Source organism: Myotis myotis, unplaced genomic scaffold, assembly GCF_014108235.1.
Source record: "Myotis myotis isolate mMyoMyo1 unplaced genomic scaffold, mMyoMyo1.p scaffold_m19_p_20, whole genome shotgun sequence".
Taxonomy (NCBI): Eukaryota; Metazoa; Chordata; class Mammalia; order Chiroptera; family Vespertilionidae; genus Myotis; species Myotis myotis.
In genome coordinates this window covers 19,690,077-19,710,824 of record NW_023416325.1, presented here as the reverse complement: position 1 = coordinate 19,710,824, position 20,748 = coordinate 19,690,077, and the positions used below count along the sequence as shown (strand labels likewise).

The window sequence follows — 20,748 nt, the reverse complement described above, 5'->3', positions numbered from 1 at the left end:
GTTCTTCCCAGACAATGGGAGGGAGGGAGGATACATCCCATTTTACAGATGAGATAGCTGAGGCTCAGAGAAGCAAAGAAGTGGACCGAGATCACATAGCAGGAAAGTAGTCCAGTCTGTCTGCTCATAGGACACCTGCCAGCTGCCGCACCCCCCTGCCGCTTCTGCCCTGCACCCCCATCGCCCCCTCCCCGGGGGCAGCTGCCACCTTGATACAGCTGCAGGACACGGCCAGCCACAGTGTGCCCGCTACCCCTGCCACTCAAGGCCTTCAAGTGTTTTCACTGCTGGGTGAATTCAGCAGATGCTTTTCGATCGCAGCCTATTAAATTAGCCCTTCTCTGCAGCCAAAAGAAGATAATTATGTTTTCATTAGCCCTGGATAATGTATTACCCCCTCGGTGGCAGCCGCACCGACAAACCTTCTTCCCCCTCCTCCCCTTGCCCCCCCCCCCCAGGGGCCACCTCTGTGCTGCTGGGTGGGACTGGTTAAGGTCTAGGTGGCAAGGAGTGGGGGGAGGGGGAGCCTTTCTTCAGTTGGGAGAGGCCTTTTATCCACCTGCCATCCACGCGGACGGAGGCCACGAGCCCGAGAGGAGATCCAAGAATCATTGTTATCATGGTGACCATTCAGGGAGAGCTTGCTCCGAGCTGAGCTCTGAATGTGTCTCTGCTTCCTGAACCTGGGAGAGGGTAATATTATCAACATCTTCCTCTGAAGATGGGTCCTGGTGGAGGCAGGTTGGAGTGAATGCCCAGGGGAAAGACTTAAAGAGCCCCCACACCCAGGAGCTTTTGGGACACTGTCACTCTGCCTGGTCCAAGGGCCACCATACGGCTGCGAGTCCCTGGTCTTTCAGCGCCAGTTGTTGAAGCCCTCTAGGGTCATGGCCCAAAAGCCAGACACTCCCCTGCCACCCCAAAGACAGCTCTGAATCGCCACTCCCCCGTCTTCACAAGGTGGTGGTGGGGAGGCGGGAGGAGGCCCGATTTGGGGTCAGTAGGACCAGAGCCCTAATAGTTCCTTTACCAGCAATTCACTGGGTGACCTGGAGCAAGTCACCACCTCTCAGAGCCTCCGCATTCCCCTCTGTAAAATGGGAACAAGAAAAGGAATCATCACTTGCGATGTTTATGATGAGTCAATGAGATGTTCCTATAAAATGCTTGGTTCCAGGCTAGTGAAATACTAAGTGCTCACACAAGCTCAGCTTTCTTCTACTGCTAAACTGGTTTTGTTACGAGTCCCCTAGCCCCACAGAAATAACCAGAGTGAGGGAGTCTCCCCCCCCCGCCCCCTACACACACACACACACACACACACACACACACACACACCCTTGCGATGACCAGCTCCCACCTTAGCTGGAAAGCCTGTCTTTCCAAATCTGCTTCAAGAGCTGTATGACCTGCTGGTGCTTTGCTCTCAATTGCACCAGGGCCGCTGACAGTGAGGACAGAATTCGGGGCATGGGGTGTCTGCCCCCTCCTCCCTGAATCCAGGCCAACTCTGCCTTTTTCAGGCCCAGCCCAGCCTTGGCCCTGACCCCACCATCTCGTAGCTGCCCATTGTGTCCCAACCACCCTTCTCCCCAATTTCAAAACAGGTGTCCCCAGCTCGGGCCTCTGCTGGCCCCACCTGAACCCCTGCAGGCATGGTCCCCGTTCTGAGCAGGTGAACCACCAGCCCAGTGGAAGAGCAGCTTCCCTTCCCCCTGGCTTCCTGATTTTCCCCAGTTGCCATGGTAATTAAGGGGAGCAGTGTTCTGAGTCTGACACCACTGAAGCCCAGCACTCAACTTTGAAATGACGCCGGCAGGGGAAGTGGGGCTCCGGCGGGAAGGACTCGGCTTCAGCCCGGCTTCCCTGGGATGCCCCATCCAGCCTTGATGTCACTGTTCTTATTCTCATCGTTGTTACTGTTATTCTTGGCTCCTGTTTACTGAGCATTTACTATCCGCCCGGCACTCTTCCCACTGCTTCACCACTGCCATCTTACTGCGTGCATCTTCACCACGAACCCAGGCCCATTTCGCCGCTGGGGACACTGAGGCTCCGGAACTTGCCCTGTGGGGCACAGTCAGGAAGTGGCATGGCCCCGAGGCCAAGAGGGAATGTCTCACGTCTTCCTCCCAGCGTGCTGAAGCCAACACAGACCTCCATGCACCGCTGCCAGCTTACTCTTTATCCCCTCCTCCCCTGCTCATCCCCCACACCCTCCTCCTGCCCCCAAAGTCACACCCCTTCTCTCAGGCTCGATGTGCAAGACAGCGTGAAAAGCATTTATTAGTGACAAAGGGGGCTGGTGTTTCCTCTTTCCCTCTCTGCACAGCTCCCAGCCTGAGTGGGCTGGCTCCGCCGGGTGAGGCTGGGGAGGGGGCAGGGTCCAGCCACCCCGAGCCACATGCTGAGTGTGTGTGTCTGCATTCTCCCCTTGGCTGGATTTCCCCCACTTCCCCAAGAGTGTGTGAGCAGCCGCAACAGTGAAATGCAAAATTCTGTGCAATCTGCCCAGGAAAAGACAGCTTTGAAAAGGGTTTATATGGTTACCCATATGTTAGGGTCCCTAAGAAAGGAAGGAGAGCTCGGTTCTCTGCGTCTTCCCCTCCCCCAGCCCAGCCCTCCGCCTTAACCCACCTGCAGGTGCACCAGGCCACAGGTGAGCCTGTCCCTGCCCTGCCGCCTCCCCAGCTGCCCGGCCTAAGTCCTGCTCCCGGGAAGACCAGTCCTGGCTGCCAGTCTTCCTGTCTGCCCACCAGGAGCCAGGGCCAGAACTCCGGCAGCAATCTCCTGGGGACTCCTGGGGGCCCCCAGCCCTACCCAGCCGGAGAGGCTGTGCACCCCACTGTCCCATTAAGGAATGTTATCCTAACGCTGATGTAGAAACAGAAATAACCCTCCCTGCCTCCAGTCTGGTCCTCTCTGCCTCAGAGAACTGCCCTTGTGGCTACTAGATTCAGCCCCCTCCAGGCTCCCAGAAATTGCCCTGGCGTGTGTGTGTGTGTGTGTGTGTGTGTGTGTGTGTGTGTGTGTGTGTGTTTCCTGATAGAAAAAAATGGAAATTAGGTTATATAAAAGATGTATGCTTTGGAGCCCAGAGCGGCTCTTTTAATGAGGGTTGCGACGTCTCCCTCCCCACACCCATAAACCAGCCGGGTTGGACGTCACCGCTAATTCGTTTCAGCGATGATAGGATAAAGGAGGGACATTAAGAAATAAATTCCCCCTCAGGACCCTCACTGAGCGCGTGGCTCAGTCCCTACATGTCTGTGCCACGCTGCCAGCCGCCGGGCCAGGAGCTACTTAGCTGTGTGGCATCTCCAAGCCGCGGCTCCTCCGAGGGGCGGCCGGGCGTCCGGACCGGGTGAGCCAGGGGCGCGCGCAGGGCGCCCGTCACTGCGAGGGGGACCCGCAGCCTCCGTCCCGAACTTGGGATCGCTGGGGCGGAGGGAGGGGAGGGGAGCGGAGGGGAGGGAGGGGTGGGGGCTAGGCCAGAGGGGGTGGGGAGGGATCGGGGAAACAAAGCGGAGCAGACGGGGGAAGGACGCGCGCAGCTCCTACCGGGCGCGAGTGGGTGCGACTGGCGTCCTCCGGCCGCGCAGGGCGGGGGACGAGGCTTCGGACCCGGAGGCAGAGCAGCCGGAGGGGAAGGAGGAGCGGCGGCTGGCGCGCCGACCCGCGGGCAGGCGGGTGCGCAGCCCGAAGAGGCGGCCTCCGTGCTGCCCGGCCCGGCGGCAGGTGAGTCCTCGGCCCGGCTCCCCCCTCCCGGTCCCTCTGGCACCTGCTCCCCGGGAGCCCCCGGTGCGCGCGGGAGGCGCGGGGTCTGCCGCGTCCCAACTTGGCTCGGGCAGCCTCGTTCCCTCCCCGCGGGCCCCCCCCCCCGGGCCGGGGGCTCTGGTCCGGGGGTCCTCACGCCCCCCCTGCTCCAACTTTGCGGGGTCCCCGTCTCCCTCCAACCGCGCGCTCGGCTCGGAGCCGTGCGCCGACGTTAATGGCGGAACCTTGGCACCGCTGGCTCCCCACGGCGGGCAGCCGGGGCCGGGGACGCCAGCCCTGGCGCCTGGGCACCTGCCCAGCCTGAACTTTCAGCTCTCCTTCACGCCCGGCTCCTCGGAGGCACGGCACCTGCGAGCCCGGTAATGGCGGCCTCGTTAGCATCGCCAGCCGCCCTCGGTGGGGGGCCGAGGCTGGGCGGGCTCTGCTCCTGGGAACGTCGCTCCTGCCTAGCTTCCAACTTTGAGAGGATCCTCCGTGCGCGCCGCAGTGATGGCAGGGCCGCCCGCACCCCTTCCTTCTGTCCGGGCGGGACTGGGGTGTCGGAGCGCGGCTTCCCAGGACCCGGGAAAGTTGTGCTTCCGGCTGGAAAGAAGCTCTGGGCTCCCCGTGCGCCTCCCTGACGGGCGAGGGGTGCGCTCCTCCGGGATTAGAAGCCGGACAGTGTGCACTGCGCGCGATGTGTTCGCTTCCCGGTGGCCAAGGGTTGGAGCAGGGTCCCTGCGGGATCCAAATTCCAGGAACGGGTGGGGGCCTTGGGTCTGAGGGTCGCAGGAGGCTCCCCAGACCGAGCCCCCTAGAGACTGCAAACCTTTGCCCCGCCCCCAGGGCACTGTGACGGGTGCGCGGAGGTTCTCCGTGCGGTACGGGAGGGGGCGGGGGGCACCCAGTGTTCGGAGGCGAGCTCCAGGGGAAGGCAGGAGGGCTAGGGCAGGAAGCTTCGGACGGCCGCCCCTGAGTCTGACCCTAGAGGTGCCCTGTGCTTGTGTGGTCTCAGGCGAGTCCCTTCGCCTCCCCAGCCAGCACTCTCTGTCTGTGAAATGGGGCAACAGTGAACACCTTGATCGCGGCGCTGTTGGGAGCATCCTCATTGCGCTTATGGATGTGAAAGTGAAGCCTAGGGTGAGTGCTCAATTCACAGGAAACTGCTGGTGTTTTATTATTTTAAAATCCAGATCCAGGAGATCTGATGGTCAGTGGTTTCCTGCCCAAAGAAACGGGGGGCCGTCCCCAGGCGACAGCAGGCTGTACTCGCCTCCCGTGGTGCCCAGGCGGCCCGGGGATGAGCATAGTTTCTTTCTCGCAGATGAAACCCTTACAGCCCCGCTCAGGCCCCTGAAGAATGCACAAGCAGGAACCACAGAAGCCAGGCCCTAGGGCGTCCCCAGGCAGAGGTGCAGGGCTGGTCAGTGGGCGCAGGCACGTTGTCTGGCCTCCTTGATGGCCCAGGAGGGAGGGAAAGGAAGGAAAGACTCTAATAGGGCTTGGCAAGCACTAGGGGTTCACAAAGCAGAGTAGCGTTGACTCTCCCCATTGTTATTTAGAACTTGGATAAAACAGGGTAGAAGCCTCCTGCCCAGCCTATGGGAGCGGCATCCATTCTCCTCTGCCCTCAGGCGCCTCAGCAGACAGATTTGAGAAGCCTTGGCAGGTCTCTGAAGGGAGCCGTTCTGACCCTCCTTGTCCGCCACCCCCACCCCCGTCCTTTCTACCAGCCTCAGTTTCAGAAGCCCGAAGGATGCACAGCTTTGTGCCACCTCCAAGGCCCTGCCACATGCAAGGTATTCCTGGAACATCCTCAGGAATACTCCCCCCAGGTTCACAGTGTTCTGAATCCCATTTTGCAGATATGAAAACTGAGGCTGGGCAAGCCAAGCAGCCTGCCCACAGTCACCTTCCTGGTAAGTGGCACAGCCGGAGACCTCCGTCCTGGTTTAGGGCTTCCTATTTGGGGAATTGTGTACACCTCCCTGAGCATGTAAGATGTTTATGTGTGCTCCTCCCATAGCAACCACAGCCTCATTTCCTGATACATCTGTTCAGCCAGAGGCTCCCCCAAAATCAGGGGCGGACTTTGTCTCCAGAAATTGTGATTTCCCTCAGAGTCCCAGACCTTGTAGAGAAAGAGCAAGCAGCACAGTAAAGAGATCCGGTAAGGATCTCTGTTTGAAACCAGCCTTAGCTCACTGCATGGCTGTGTGGCCTCCGCTGGTTACTTAACCTCTCTGAGCCTCAGTTCCATTATCTGCAAAATGGGAACAATAACGCCCACCAGGGGTTGTTTTGAAGATTTTGTGATAAGTTGTTCTTGAAACAATAGCTTTATGCCAAGATTGGTGGTTGTACAAAATAGGAAATCCCAGAAGAAGCCTTCTGTAGCAACCATTTGGGGCCAATAGTGTGGATATGGTTTCCAGACTAGCCTGCCCTTTGCTCTTCCTGCCTCTTCTTCATCTTCCTCACATGGCCAAAGCAACCCCCCACCCCCCCAGTTTGAATTTTTCATTAGGGAAGGAGCACCCCTGGGAAAGGTGAGAGGCTAGGAGTGGACGGTGCGGTAGGCTGCTTTCCGAGGGTCTCTGGAGCTGAACTGAGAGGCGCTGTCCAAGGTACCACCCAGACAGCTGTCAAAACATTTCCTTGCAGATTCTGATGTTCAAGGATGCAGGAAGATTGAGTGTCGGTTCACCTGGGTGTTATGAGCACGCATAGGTGTGGCTGTGCTGCCTTTTGGAGAGTATGCCTTGGGGTGTCTTAGGACAAGACTCCATGTGCTGCCTTCACTCAGTTTCTGTGGGTCTGAGTCTTGGATCGCAGTTGAGAGCCACAGGCAACATCTGTACCCTTTAGAACTGGCGCTTTTTCCTGTTAGAAAGTTGAGTTTGGTGTTCCAGGACCCGTTTTCATTGTGAACCAAGGGGCATGCTTGCCACTGAGGGTCAGTTGGGTTTGTGTGGTTAACAATACGAAGGCTGCGGTGATGGTAGATGCAACCATTCTTCTCATTCTGATATATGATAGCAGCAAGTCGTCATCTGGTCTAGCACATGCGCTACAACAGCCAGGGGACCCTCAGCATCAGACTCCACAAGGTCCTGGTTAGAAGAAGAGAGACCCCACCCCCATCGAACGACTCAGCGTCTGCAGGGGAGATTGAAGTTTCCATGTTGTTAATGAGACTTCTCCAGGACACTGTAATGCCCTCAGCTCTTGTCCATCAGCCCCATTTTACAGGTGGAGAAACTGAGGCCCGGAAAAGGTATGTTACTGGCTGGAAGTCACACAGCACAGGATTGACAAAGCCAGGATAGAACCTCAGTGTCTTAACTCTTTGCAAAGCGCTTATATGTGATAACATCACATTTAGCCCCATTGGTTGACGCATCTGCCCTTTCAAAGAGGAAATTTCTTTTTAAAGTGGCTCAGTGGTTGAGCATCAACCTCTGAACCAGGAAGTCACGGTTCGGTTCCGCTCAAGGCACACGCCTGGGTTGCGGGCTCGATCCTCAGTGTGGGGCATGCAGAAGGCAGCCAGTCAGGGATTCTCTCTCATCATTGATGTTTCCCTCTCTTTCTCCCTCTCCCTTCCTCTCTAAAATCAATAAATATATATATTTTTTAAAAGTAACCTTTATGAACCCAGTAACACAGGAGCTAATAAACCCTGTCTAACTACCACTGGTTTCAGCAAAGCCACTGGTTTGAGCTTATTTGGACAGCTGAGTCTCCCTCCCCCTCCCCCCGCAAATACACACAGAACCTTTGCAAGTCCTGCTCAGGCTGATGTTGGTCTCACACCTGTTCTAGGAAGGAGAATCGTGAGCAGTGTCCTGTAAGTCTGGGAAATTGAGTCCACTTGACCTTATTTAAGGAAAATGATCTGTCAGCAGAAAATGCCCCTAAGTCCCCAATAAAAGTAGAGGCAACAGGATACAGTGGGCGTGGATCTTGGCATGGCCGTGTTTAGTGATGATAAACCGATCGATGATTCTCTTTCATCATTGGTGTTTCTCTCTCTCCCTCTCCCTTCCTTTCCCTGAAATCGATAAAAACATATAAAAATATTTTTTTAAAAGGAATGCAAGAAGGAGAGACCCGTTTAGTTAGCCAGCTGATGGGGGCCGCGCCCCTTGCACTCACTCAGCCCCAATGTTCTGCTCTGTGAAATGAAGGAGCGGGGACTCACGGGCAACTAACTCTGCAGGTGTGTTTGAGTTCGCATTTTGGTTTGGTTGGTTTGGTTTGGTTTTGTCTTTTTTGTTGTTGTTGCCTTTGAGTCACAGGCCGCAACATTAAATATTGTTTATGTCTTGCCGGGCCCTTCAAGACATTTCAGTTTACAGCCCTGAGACTAACTTCCCTCAGACATGTTTATCATAACGTTCTGTGTCTTGCCCGAGACACACGTTTGCCCAGTCCTCGTCCATTCGTTGCATCCGTGATTTCTGCTGACAGGTCCTAAGAGGAAGACCGCCCTGCTGGGACGGAAGCACGGGGCCAGTTCCCATTTCCAGCCTGGGCGGCGTTTTCTCTCCCCACCTCTGATTTCTGAACACCGTCACCTCTCATTATAAGATCACCACTTCTCAGTTGGCGTTTGCCCAGAAAACAGAGGCCTTGTTTGGGGCGATCCAGGATGCTTTGGGAGCTTTGGTCTAAAGGCACCTGAGAGAAATCCCACAGATTTTCAGGGGTGTCCTGCAGAGTGTCCCAGCTTCTGCCGGGACCTTTGCCCACTAGCATTAGCTAACACTCGGGAATCTCCTTATGCAAAACCTGCAGCTAAGTGGCTGCCGTGGGGACGGAAAAGGCGGGCCTTTCTGGAACCTGTCTCCAGGTAGAAATGAAGACAGGAGCTTGCTCGACATCAGATAACACTGCTGAGCACCCCGTGTTTCTCAGCAAGTCAGGGAAGCCGCTTCTGCGTCGAACAAGCAAGCTCTGACCCCCAGCCCGTGCCAGGCCCCATGAGAGAGGCTGAGGCCGGGGGAGTGGAAGACCCACAAGTGCTCCCAGTGCCCGAGGCAGGGGTCAACTTGCCAGTAACTAGGACGCAAGGAGACAAACAGTGTGGTCCGTCCATCCTCTCTGGTCATTTAAAGGGCCATGCGGATCACATTGGTGCTGTATTTCATCCCAAGAATTTTAAGCATAACAGTGTAACCTACCGGGTTAAATCAGCGTAATACTCGGTAGCAACTGACAAGCTTTGGCATGTTTTTCTCTTTGATTTTTGAAGCAGTCTCTTATTTCTAAAACACTCAGTAAGGAAAAGGAAAGCCAATTAGTAATGTTCATGTACCAGAATTCAGGTAATGAAAGGAGTCAGTAACATCTGGGTGTTAGTTTATTAAGATCAGTCTTAGCTGGAAAGACCTCCATTGTCGTTTCCCCCCTGTCTGATAGTCACCGAAATGAAATAACTTTGTTTGTTGCAAGGCATGATATAAAATGATGAGGCTGGATGGATGTTTTCGGCTTGATATCTTTGTTGTTTTTTATTATTTTTTAACAAACATGCACGAACCCCTGCGTGTAGATATATGTGGCTTCTTTCACTGCGGCTTTCCCCGCCCAGGATTTCTTGGCGCGGGGTGGGGGTGGGGGCGTACCTTCTTCAAGACTTGCCCTCAGACATGAAGATATTTCTTTTTGAGTGGCGAGGCCTTGTCAGTTTATATTTCAGAAACGGCAAGAAGTCATCAGGAGCCATGTCTTGCTGTTAAAACGGGTGATAGTCTTGGATGAGATTTAGTTTTAAGGGGCAGGGGGGCTCTTTTTAAAACCACGTGGTGTAACCAGACAGGATATCTTGTCTGGTCCCAAACTGGTGTCCAGGTCAAGCCGTGAACCCTGGACCCTCCATCTTGAGACTGACGGTCAGAGCCAGCTCCCAGGAGGCCAAAGAGCTGCACCCGCCCCCTCCATCCCCCCACCCCCCACCCCCGCCGCCGCCCCCAGCGCCCTCAGCAGCCCACTGCTGGCGCTGGCGGTAGATGAGCTTCTCTCCAAAGCGGCTGGGCCAGATTCACTACTCAGTTTACCATCGTGTCAAAAACCTTAGCTGGGGATGTGGTACGATTTTCCCAGTATAGTTAACTTTCTTGGGTGTAATAATGGAACTATGGATTTTATGGGAGATTGTATTTATTCTTAGACTATGTTTGCTTTAGAATTTAGGGCTGAAGCATCCTATTTTCAAATGGTTCATTGTAAAAGATAGGTAGGCAGGTAGATGGGTAGGTAGGCAAGCAGGCAGGAAGGTTGGTAGGTAGGAAGAAGGGGGAATGGAGGGAGGGAGGGAGGGACGGAGGTAGATGGAAGATAGGTACGGAGGGAGGCATGGAGATAGATGATAGATTGATAAATAAATGATGGATGGATTGATAGAAGGATGGATCAATCGATTGATAGATATGGCAGACAGACAGACAGGGCAAATACAGCAAATGCTAATAGTCATTGAATCTGGTTGGAAGTTTGTAAGTGCTGTGCTCTTTAGTTTTCTGCGTCGAAATATTTCATAATAAAAGTTGGGCAGCCAGAATAGCTTTATGAGACTTTCCTCTGTGTTAAATTTCCCCACATTTCTTAGGAGAATAGTATTCACCCTCCCAAGTCTACCCCCCCCACACACACACACATACACACCTGCACACGCAGACACACTCATGGGCACCTCTTTTCCTGGAAGAAATCACCCTGGATTTTGCAGAAGGTCACTGCTCTCCGTGGCAGGCTCTTTTACGTTTTCCCCTCTGCATTTTAATTAGGGCTGTGAGTCACTGTGCTTTATGAAGGCTGGTGACAGTGTCATTTACGGCTGTTTAGCATCCGCGGTGCATTGCATCTCGGGCACTGAGCAGGCGGCAGTTCCCTCTGTCAGAGGCAGAGCGGGCTCCCAGGCTCTTGAGGAATTCAGGAATGAGCTTGAGGTTCGTCCCTGCAATACCTTCTCAGGTTGCCTCTTCCACCGCCGGCTTCCTAGCCTTGGCGTGCCCGAACGCATATGAATTCTGAAGGGTGGTTCAGAACTGCAGCTTAGACATCCTCTCGGGGTCAGCAAGCTTTTCTCCCGGGCACAGGGGTCTGGCTTGCCGTGACGTGGGCTCTCGGTGGGAGGGGCGGGGAGGGGGGGGCAGGATGCTGGAGCCCATCCGGGCTGGATTTGAGTCCACCCACTGCCACTTACTCACCCTGTAACCTTGGGCAGGTTATTCAGTCTCTCTCTAAACCTTTTTCTCTTCTGTAAGCAGGAGGATAACTCCACCTCACTGGGTTAGTGGGACCATTAAATGGTTGGTACAGCCCAGCCAGTGTAGCTCAGTGGTTGAGTGTCAACCTAAGAACCAGGAGGTCATGGTTAGATTCCTAGTCAGGGCACATGTGGGCTCGATCCCCAGTGTGGGGCGTGCAGAAAGCAGCTGATCCATGATTCTCTCTCATCATTGATGTTTCTATCTCTCCCTCTCCCTTCCTCTCTGAAATATATATATATATATATATATATATATATATATATATATATATATATATATACACACACACACACACACACATATGTATATGTATATATATATATATATATATGTTTTAAGTTAAAAAAATTGTTGGCACATATTGGGTGCTCTGTCAGGTTATTAGTAAGGGTGAGGGGTGAGGATGGCCATTTCGGTAATTCCACTTAGACATGCCTTGACCATTAGGGCTGCTTCTGATAGTCCTCATCTCTAGACCCGAGGTGCAATGGGGATTGAAGAATTTAGGGCTGAAGTCTTATTTTCAAATGGTTCTATGTTAAAGGCAGGCAGGTAGGTAGGTAGATATGTAGATTTGTCAGTCAGGGTCAAACTAGGATACAGAAGACCTGCAGCTGGGATTTCCAAGATGATGTAATGGAAGAATCATTTAAGGACACAGTTTAAAGTACTGACAAGGGAGGGCGAAGTGCCCAGGGTCTAGCAACAGGGGCAGTGACCACCCAGCCTGATGAAGCAGGGTAGGGACCAGCATGACCAAAACCCTTTGGGTCCAGGAATAGGGCAGCTGTGCTCAGAGAGGAAGGCAAAGTTCTCCAGACCACAGCCCTCAGACAGGAGTGAGCAGGGGAAGCGAGGGTGACCTCTCTCTCCTCCCTGCCTCCCTCTCATCTCCCTTGTGCCTCCCATCGGCCAAACCCAATCAAAAGCCATAAAGGCCAGCCTCTTCCTGGGGCCCAGGCACGTTTTGAGAAGGTGGAGAACAGATCTGGAGGCAGAGGGAAGAGGAAGAGCTCCCTGATCATTGGCGATAAACTACCCCCACCTCACCAGAGCTGAGCAGAAGAATGCTTCCTCGCCCTGGGGGTGGGGGTGGGGGGGTGCTGGGATGTGCCCAGTGTTCTGCAGGGTCCTCATGGGATCCTGGCAACAAACCAGGCATTTCCTTCCATTCCAAATGCCAAAACATGTCTCCAGGTACCGGGGAGTGGGCATTCTAAACTCCATTGAATGGGGCCAGGGCATTGCGACTTAACCAGCAAACTGTAGGGTAGAGTTCAGGGGAAATAAGGCATGCACTCTGTCCAGGAGGCAAGGATTGTTGAATAAGCTGCTGAAATAGGTTTTGTGTTCTGTCAACAAGTAACCAGTGTGGTGTCTGTCGAATGTTCACTCTGTTGTTCCGAGCGCACATCGGGGGCGATGCCAGCTGTGTCGTGCCAGCCAGGTGTGCGTCTTGTGAAAGCAGCTCTTGGGTGACAAAGCAAAGCATTCTTGTGGCGGTTCCCCAGTGGCCCTGGGATTTTATTGCCGACCTTCAAGGAGATTAAATCGGAGGAACTTTCACGGTGAAAGCAGCGTGGCATTGTGGAAAGAGCCTTGGTGTGGGAGCTGGGAGTCTGGCGTGGCTTTGGCAGCGACAATGACACTGGCCAGTGTTCTCGGCACACTCGCCCAGCGGCTGGCGCTGCGGTAAGTGCTCGGCTCACATCAGCACAGGTTTTCCAAAATGTGGTAGATACTCCACGGGTGGTACCCCTGTTTTGTGTTGAGATCAAACTCACATAACATAAAATTTGAAGGATGCGTTAGTGGCATTTAGTACATCCACGATGTGTTACAACCATCGCATCTACCTAGTTCCAGAACATTGCCATCCTCCCAATGGGAAGACCCCTACCCAGGAAGAAATGAAAACAAGCGTTTAAACAAAAACGTGCACATGCGTGTTCTTAGCTGCGTTATTCACAACAGTCCAAAGGCGGAAACAACCCGATGTCCATCGACGGATGAATGGTCTGCCCACACACGGGAATGTTACTCAGCCGTGAAGACGAGGGAGGGGCGTGCTGATCTGTGCTCCAGCACCGACGATCCTTGAAAGAGATCAGACACAAGACCCACGCACTGTGGGCTTCCAGGGAAACCGCCGGAACAGGCAGATCCATTGAGACGAAACGATCTGCCAACGGAAAGTGCCCTTAAGCCCCCAATAAAAGTAGAGGGAACAGGATACAGTGGGCGTGGATCTTGGCATGGCCGTGTTTAGTGATGATAACCGATCGATGATTCTCTTTCATCATTGGTGTTTCTCTCTCTCCCTCTCCCTTCCTTTCCCTGAAATCAATAAAAACATATAAAAATATTTTTTAAAAAGGAATGCAAGAAGGAGAGACCCGTTTAGTTAGCCAGCTGATGGGGGCCGCGCCCCTTGCACTCACTCAGCCCCAGTGTTCTGTTCTGTGAAATGAAGGAGCCGGGATTCATAGGCAACTAACTCTGCAGGTGCTGAAGACGGGGTGGGGCAGAAGTAAAGGACTGTTTGCCTTGCACCCATTTTTTAAGAACTTTTTATTGTGAAGTAATTTTAGACTTGCAGAAAAGTTGCAAAACAGTGCAGTGAGATTCTTTACACTCCTTCTCCAGCATCCTCTAATGTAAACACCATTCCCAGCCATAGTTAGTGATCGAGAACAGGAAACTGACAGTGATATCATATTATTAACCAGGCTACAGGCCTTATTTGAATTTCACCACTTTTTCCACGAATGGCCTCCTTCTGTTCCAGGTTCGAATCCAGGAGGCCACACCATTTATAGTGCTTATTTCTCTCCGTCTCCTCGGATCCGTGACAGTCTGTCTGTTGTTCCTCGCCTCCGGTGGGTTTGACACTTTCAAAGAGCACTAGTTGGTCGTTTTGTAGAATGTCCCCCAGTTCGAGGTGGTTCAGTGTCTTCTTCTGATTGGAGTGAGGGGGTATCTGTTTTGTAAATTTACTCAGGATTCCTTTGGATAGATAATAAAAAAAAGGTAGCTAGCAACTTCATGCCATGATTCATGGATATTATTCCTTATGACACAGTTATAGTAAATATTAAATGTAAAAAGTGAGCCAACAAAGGAAAAATGGTAAATTAGTCATAGGCAAGTCATAAGTGGCGTAGGGATATACGACATTATTTCATGTAGCCCTCACAAGAGCCCTAAAAAGTGGATCCCGTTATTATTCACCATTTTGCAGCCAAGGAAACAGGCACAGAGATCAATGTTGGCCCAAAGCTATGTAGTCAGTAAATGGCAGAGTCAGGATTGGAACCCAGGACCTATGCTGTCTTATCCACTGCACTAGAGGCCCGATGCACGAAATTCATGCAAGGGGGTTGGCCCCCACTGCCACCACGGCTGTCTCTGCCTCAGCCCCGCTGCTGTGGCCTCATCCGGAAGGACATCTAATTAGCATATTATGCTTTTATTATTATTATTATAGATTCCCCATAAGCCTTCCTTCCCACCTGCGATGTCAGCTTAGATACTGACGTCACTCTCTTTCCAAAGTGACATCATCCTCTTTCTTCCGTAATTTTTATTTTGGGGGAAATTTGCAGAGTTTTGCCGGGTGAGGCTGAATCAGGTGGGAATGTGTCTCTCAGTGCAGAGGAAGGGCTGTCTTCTAGGGGCTGACCGGGTTCAACGGGAGGTAAACACCCAGCCCATTCAGGTAACCCCAAGGCACACACTCAGGACAATGTCTGGGGCCTGGGCCTGGGCCTGGTGCTCCCTGTGGATGGAAGAAGGAGGCTGGCTCCCCTTCAGCTCTTGTGGAATGAGTAGGCATGGGCTGGTTTGACATCAAAAGCAAAAGCTCTAGCCCTAACCAGTTTGGCTCAGTGGATAGAGCATCGGCCTGCAGACTGAAGGGTCCCAAGTTCGATTCTGGTCAAGGACATGTACCTTGGTTTCAGGCACATCCCCAGTAGGGGGCGTGCAGGAGGCAGCTGATCAATGTTTCTAACTCTCTATCTCTCTCCCTTCCTCTCTGTAAAAAATCAATAAAATATATATATATATTTTAAAAAGCAAAAGCTCTATTTCCAGAGGAAGGTGTCACTCCAAGAAGGGTCTTTGTGACCACCCCGAGGGGAGAGAAGCAGCAGACTGTGGACTTAGGATGACGAGTATGTGAAAGGCTGTACCGCCCTCAGTAGCTTTAGCCCAGGGCAAAAGGTCAGGTGGGCAGCAGCCACGGGGCACACGCTGGGACATGCAGAGAGCTCTCGGGAGGGTGGGGGCCTGGATCACCGGTAGCAGGTGTCAGCGCTTCATTCCTTTTTATGGCTGAATGAAATGCCACCGTGTGGATAGGGGCACCCATGACAGGACCCAAATCACCAAGCACACCTGCCCCTTCATTGAGCAGCTTCTGACCTGTCTTGCTTCCCTTTAAACCTCACCATCCAAAAGGGGTCCCACCGTCAAATACCTTGCAGGGTCCTGGCAAGAAATGAGTGAGCGAGGGGGTCACCTGGGGGCCGAGAGGAACGGGGGAGCTCATGCCCTGTCAAAGGGGCACCCCCCCCCCCACACTCCAGCCGTTTGTTGACATTCAGGCAGGCGGAGGCAGTGTGGGCACACCTTGCAATGTTCTAAGAAAACCAGGAATTTACATTTCCTGTGAAACTCCCAGTTTTTAACTGTGTCAACCAAAAGCAACTCATCTGTGTGCCTGTGGGGGTTTGTAGACCCAGGTGAGCGATCACCCGGGCCTGCAGCACTTTTGTGCAGAACAGTTTATAGTTTGGGTCGAAATTGAAATCTCATTCGAAATTGCCGTTTTTGTCGGTCACAAAAGACTTGTCTCTCTGCGGTTTTACAAGGTTCAACCTAAAATCATCCATCACACTCCCAGTGGTTCTCAACCTTCCTGATGCCGCGACCCTCTAACACAGTTCCTCATGTTGTGGTGACCCCCAACCATAAAATTATTTTCGTGGCTACTTCATAACTGTCATGTTGCTACTGTGATGAATCGTCATGTAAATATCTGATATGCAGGATGTATTTTCATTGTTCGCGACCCACAGGTTGAGAACCGCTGCAGGCTGACGTGTTCTGCTTGAAGCATTGCGGGACAGCAAAAAAGTAACAGGCATTTAGAGGCCAGCTGGTTTCTCAAACTACAGTACGCACACCCATCCCCGGGGTCTTCTTAAAATGCAGAGTCTGGTGACTAGGTCTGTGGTGGCCCCTGAGACGGCATTTTAAACAACTCTCAGGTGATGCCCACAGGGCATTCGACCACATTCATCACCGGTCACTGTATGAACTTCATCAAGACCCTCCTCTTGAGCTCTCTCTTTTCTGAACCCAGTGTTGTTACCCAAGTATGTGAAGACTCATTAATTCATTCTTCCTTTTGTCATGGGCCATGTGACCACCTCCCTGCAGCTGCTTGGCAGGAAGTGAACGGATACCAGGGCTGCCTTCCTGCATAGCAACCACCATCTGGAACGGTGCTCTAGACATGACACGGGCTCTCCAGTTGTCCGTAGTCTCCACCGCTCCCTCTCGCCTCCCACCTGGGCTACTTCATCCAATGGCTGCAGCCTTAGAGATTGAGACTCTGGTTTATTGAGCAACTGCTATGTGCCAAGCACTTTGCTGTGCGCTGGGGGTATCCCAGGAAACCAGGAAACCCTGATCTTTGTCCTTCAGGAGCGTATAGTCTCCTAGTTGATGAGGATGATCTGTTTTTAAAACAAAGTAGTTACTCCAAAAAGGCTGAAAAATGAAGGAGTTGTTATTTATGGCGCTCTCAATAAACCCTAAATACCGATAATCAGCTTTTTGCTCTCATGAAATTGTTCTTTTAAAAATTTACCTTGACAAGCGACTTGGGTGAACCTCAACACTGAGCTGTGATTTGGAAGATAGAGTTCTTGCTGTCCTACCTCAGACAAGGGCCACTACAGACATTGACAGTTTGCAAAAGGCTCCTTACAGAGCTGATCTTATGTAATCTTCACAAAAACCTGAGGGGTCGTTATTTCTACTTTTTCAGCTTCCCAGAAGGAACTGGAGATTCAAAAAGTTAGATAGAGGACTTGCCCGGGATCAAATGGCCAGTCAAGGGCACAGCTGGGGAGTGAGCCAAGTCAAGTGTATTTTTCTGTAATCCTCTCTTCATTTTCAGAATTGGGTAAAGAATAAGGAGACGTTGACTCTTGCGAGATGCTGGACCACCGTTGAATTAGTTATCACTCCTCGGGAAGACTAATTCTATTGAAGGATTATTCTTATCTTTTCTTTCACCCCGATTTTACTCACCCTCACGTTCTGTCTGTCGGGGAAGCCAGACTGGAATGTCACCGCGGACACCGCCTCCTCTCTTACCCCTTCCATCCAGTCAGTCACCAAACCTTGTTGGCACAACCTCCTAAATATCTCTTTAATCCACCCACTTCCTCCCCTCACCACCCTAATCCTGACCAGCCTCCTCTCTCGTTTCTGGCCTGCAGCCGCCTCCTAACTGGCCTCCCTGTAGCCAGCCTTGTCTTCCCACCCAGTCTCCATCCAGCAGCCAGAGTGATGTTTACAAAATCCAAATCTGACCCCAGAACTTCTCTTCTCTCAAAACCCTCCCAGGCTTGCCATCACCCTAAGAATACAGTCCAAAATCTTTAACGTGGTTCTAGAAGCCTGCGTGCCCAGCTCCTAAAGACCTCTCCAGCTTCCGAAGACACTGATTTTATTCTCCTGCCACAGTGGACTCTATCTGGTGCCTCCAATGCCTGCTCCCCTCCCACCTCAATACAGTCTCTCCTCACTCCCAACACCCACACCTTCATCTGGCCAACTCTGTAGCGTGACTCTTCCTCCAGGAAGCCTTCCCTGACCACCCCCAAGACGGTTAGCTATCCTGTCCATGCCCTGCTAGCACACTGCATTTCTATTTTGTTCCAGTCACTATACTTGTTGCTAAGTCTCTCTACACCCACCTCTGCCACCTCTGAGGGCAGGGATGCTGTCTGTCCTGCCCACCCTTACATCCCCAGTGCAAGATCCTCACTGACCCAGGTGAGGGCAATGTAAGAGTTAGTTTATGAGGGGATGGCTTGGATGAAAGAAAAGGAAGAGAGAGAGAGTAAGGGAAGGAGAGGAAGAAAAAGAAAGTAGAAGAGGGTGAGGTTTATTGGAGGTAGAAAATGTGCCATCTGTTTTTAATGGTTCTTAAGGGACGTCTCAGAGACCACTGGTAGTATGTTTCCTTTGTATAGTAACAAGGCCATCCTCTCGGCGTGGTTATGTTTGCATATCTGGCCTTAAATAGTCCATTTTCCTTGAGGTGTGATCTAAATTGACTCAAAAAAGAGTAGTTAACAGTGCCATGTACATCATGGGTATCATTCCACCAAATGCTTTCCCGTTTAATTGTCCCATGTGATTTGTTTCCATATTACAGATTAGGGATCTGAACCTAAGAGGGGGTATGGGGAGTCCCGAACCCTTCTCTTCCAGGCCCCACGGCCCAGGCCTTGGACCACACGTGACACTGCCAGCCATGAGGTCTGGCGGAGGCGAGGAGAGAGACGTCTCTGGGGATTTGGGTGCCATGGAGGGGTCCCTGGATGGAAGCAATTTAAGAATCTCAGTCCTGCCCTGGCCGGTTTGGCTCCGTGGATAGAGCCTCCGCCTGCAGACTGAAGGGTCCCGGGTTCGATTCCGGCCAAGGGCATGTACCTTGGTTGCAGGCTCCGTCCTGACACTCCTCCCCTGCCCAGGCCCTGGTTGGGCTCGTGCAGGAGGCAACCAATTGATGTGTTTCTCTCACATCGATGTTTCTCTCTGTCTTACCCTCTCTCTTCCACTCTCTCTCTAAAAAAAAAAATCAATGGAAACATATCCTCAGGTGCAGTTTTTTTAAAAAAAAGAATCTCAGCCTTACGCCTTGGAATTTTCTGTCTGTCTGATGGATATTGTGCTCTACAGCCGCTGAACTAGCTCATAAAAACGAGCTTTGCAAAATGAAGATAAAATGAAGGCTCCATAATCCCCCAGGTCTGTTCCAACACGGAGACGCCCGCCCTGCAGCTCTCCTCTGATGGTCTGGACCAGCGACCAGTAGCACCCCGGCCCACCCAGTGGGAGTGACTCAACACCAAGGTCCAGGGCCTGCGCTTGCGGCTGCCTCTCCTGAGTTCCATGTCCCCACACACCAGGTCCTTCTCTCAGGGCGTTCCCAACAGACAGTAAGCAAAACCGTTTACAACAAGAAGCAGGCTTTCCTCCCACCGACCCCCAGCCTCCCCGCCCCCTTTCCCAGGAGCAGCCTCTGTTACTAATATCTTGGGTGTTTTTCCCCAGCGATTTTCAGTGCACCTTCGAGCTTCTATGGGAGTATGGATAACTAAGTAGGGTGCATGTAGAAACACATTCCTATGCCATGTTCTCTGACTCGCTTTTTAAGTTCAGTAATGTATCCCCAAGATCATCCCCCCTGACCCTTTTAGATCTTATTCCCCTGTGGTTCCTGCCTGCACAGGATTCCATTGCGGGACGTGCCACCCACACGGTGGGCATTCAGATTTTCCCAATCTCTTGATATTCTGAACAACCCTGCAGGAGGAGAGAGAGAGAGAGAGAGAGAGAGAGAGAGAGAGAGAGAGAGAGAGAGAGAGAGAGAGAGAGAGAGAGAGAGAGAGAGAGAGAATGTGTATGTGTGTCATCTGCAGGGGCAAGTTTGTTTTGTTTTGTTTAATGTATTTTATTGATTTTTTACAGAGAGGAAGGGAGAGGGACAGAGTTAGAAACATCGATGAGAAACATTGATTCAGCTGCCTCCTGCACACTCCCCACTGGGGATGTGCCTGCAACCCAGGTACATGCCCTTGACCGGAATCGAACCTGGGACCCTTCAGTCCGCAGGCCAACGCTCTATCCACTGAGCCAAACCAGCTAGGGCTGCAGGGGCAAGTTTTAAAAATTGAATCGCCAGGTCAAAAAAATTGGCAGCCAGGTCAAAGATCTGTGTGTTTTCAACGAGGGAGTAGATATTGTCACACCACCACACAGAGAGACCGTACGAAGCCATGCTGTGAGGGAGAATGGATTTCCCAAACCCTCAGGTGCAAGGTGTACTGTCAGGCTTTAAATAACTGTCCATCCTCCTGCTCCTAACTCTAAACCACGCTCATTCCCGCCTCTGAGGTATGGCCATTTGGCAGGGGGTATCAGAGTCATCACAGGCCAACCGTAGCCGGGAATCTGGGGGAATGAGTTGTCTGGGATGATCCCATGGGACCAGGGTGTCTGTCTGTGGCCTCCCCAAAACACGGAACAACAACTCATCCCCCGATTTGCAGGGCTTGGCGGGTTTGTGGTGTGACTTGGCGTGGGAGAAGGCACATCAGCTTCTTTCCCGGGGGTGTGCTCTCTGGGGAAAGGCTGCAAATGAGCTGCTTGAGAGATGGGAGGAAGTTGGTGGCTTTGTTGAGGGTTTTTTTGAGAGCACAGTTGGGTTACGTTTTGGGTCTTTTGTTTGTGTTGGAGGCAGCAGCTTTTGTTTCGCTTTAAGACGTGGAGGACTTGAATTTGTTTTTACATGAGATTGGAGGGAGACGGGATGCAGGACTGTAATCCATTAGCGATTTTGTGGGTGCGCGCACTGAAAACACCGAGGCGTTGACAGGCGGCTGTTCTGTTCTTTAATATTGCTCAT

General features: G+C 52.3%; 1 protein-coding gene across 1 annotated transcript in view; it reads left to right on the top strand.

The window, feature by feature from the left end:
* Nucleotides 1–3,555: 3,555 nt before the first annotated feature.
* NOS1 (nitric oxide synthase 1) overlaps nucleotides 3,556–20,748 on the top strand; it is a 104,195-nt gene continuing 87,002 nt past the window's right edge. Inside the window, exon 1 of the mRNA XM_036354296.1 lies at nucleotides 3,556–3,738. The gene's annotated coding sequence lies outside the window, so the exon portion shown is untranslated. The remainder of the gene's footprint in view (nucleotides 3,739–20,748) is intronic.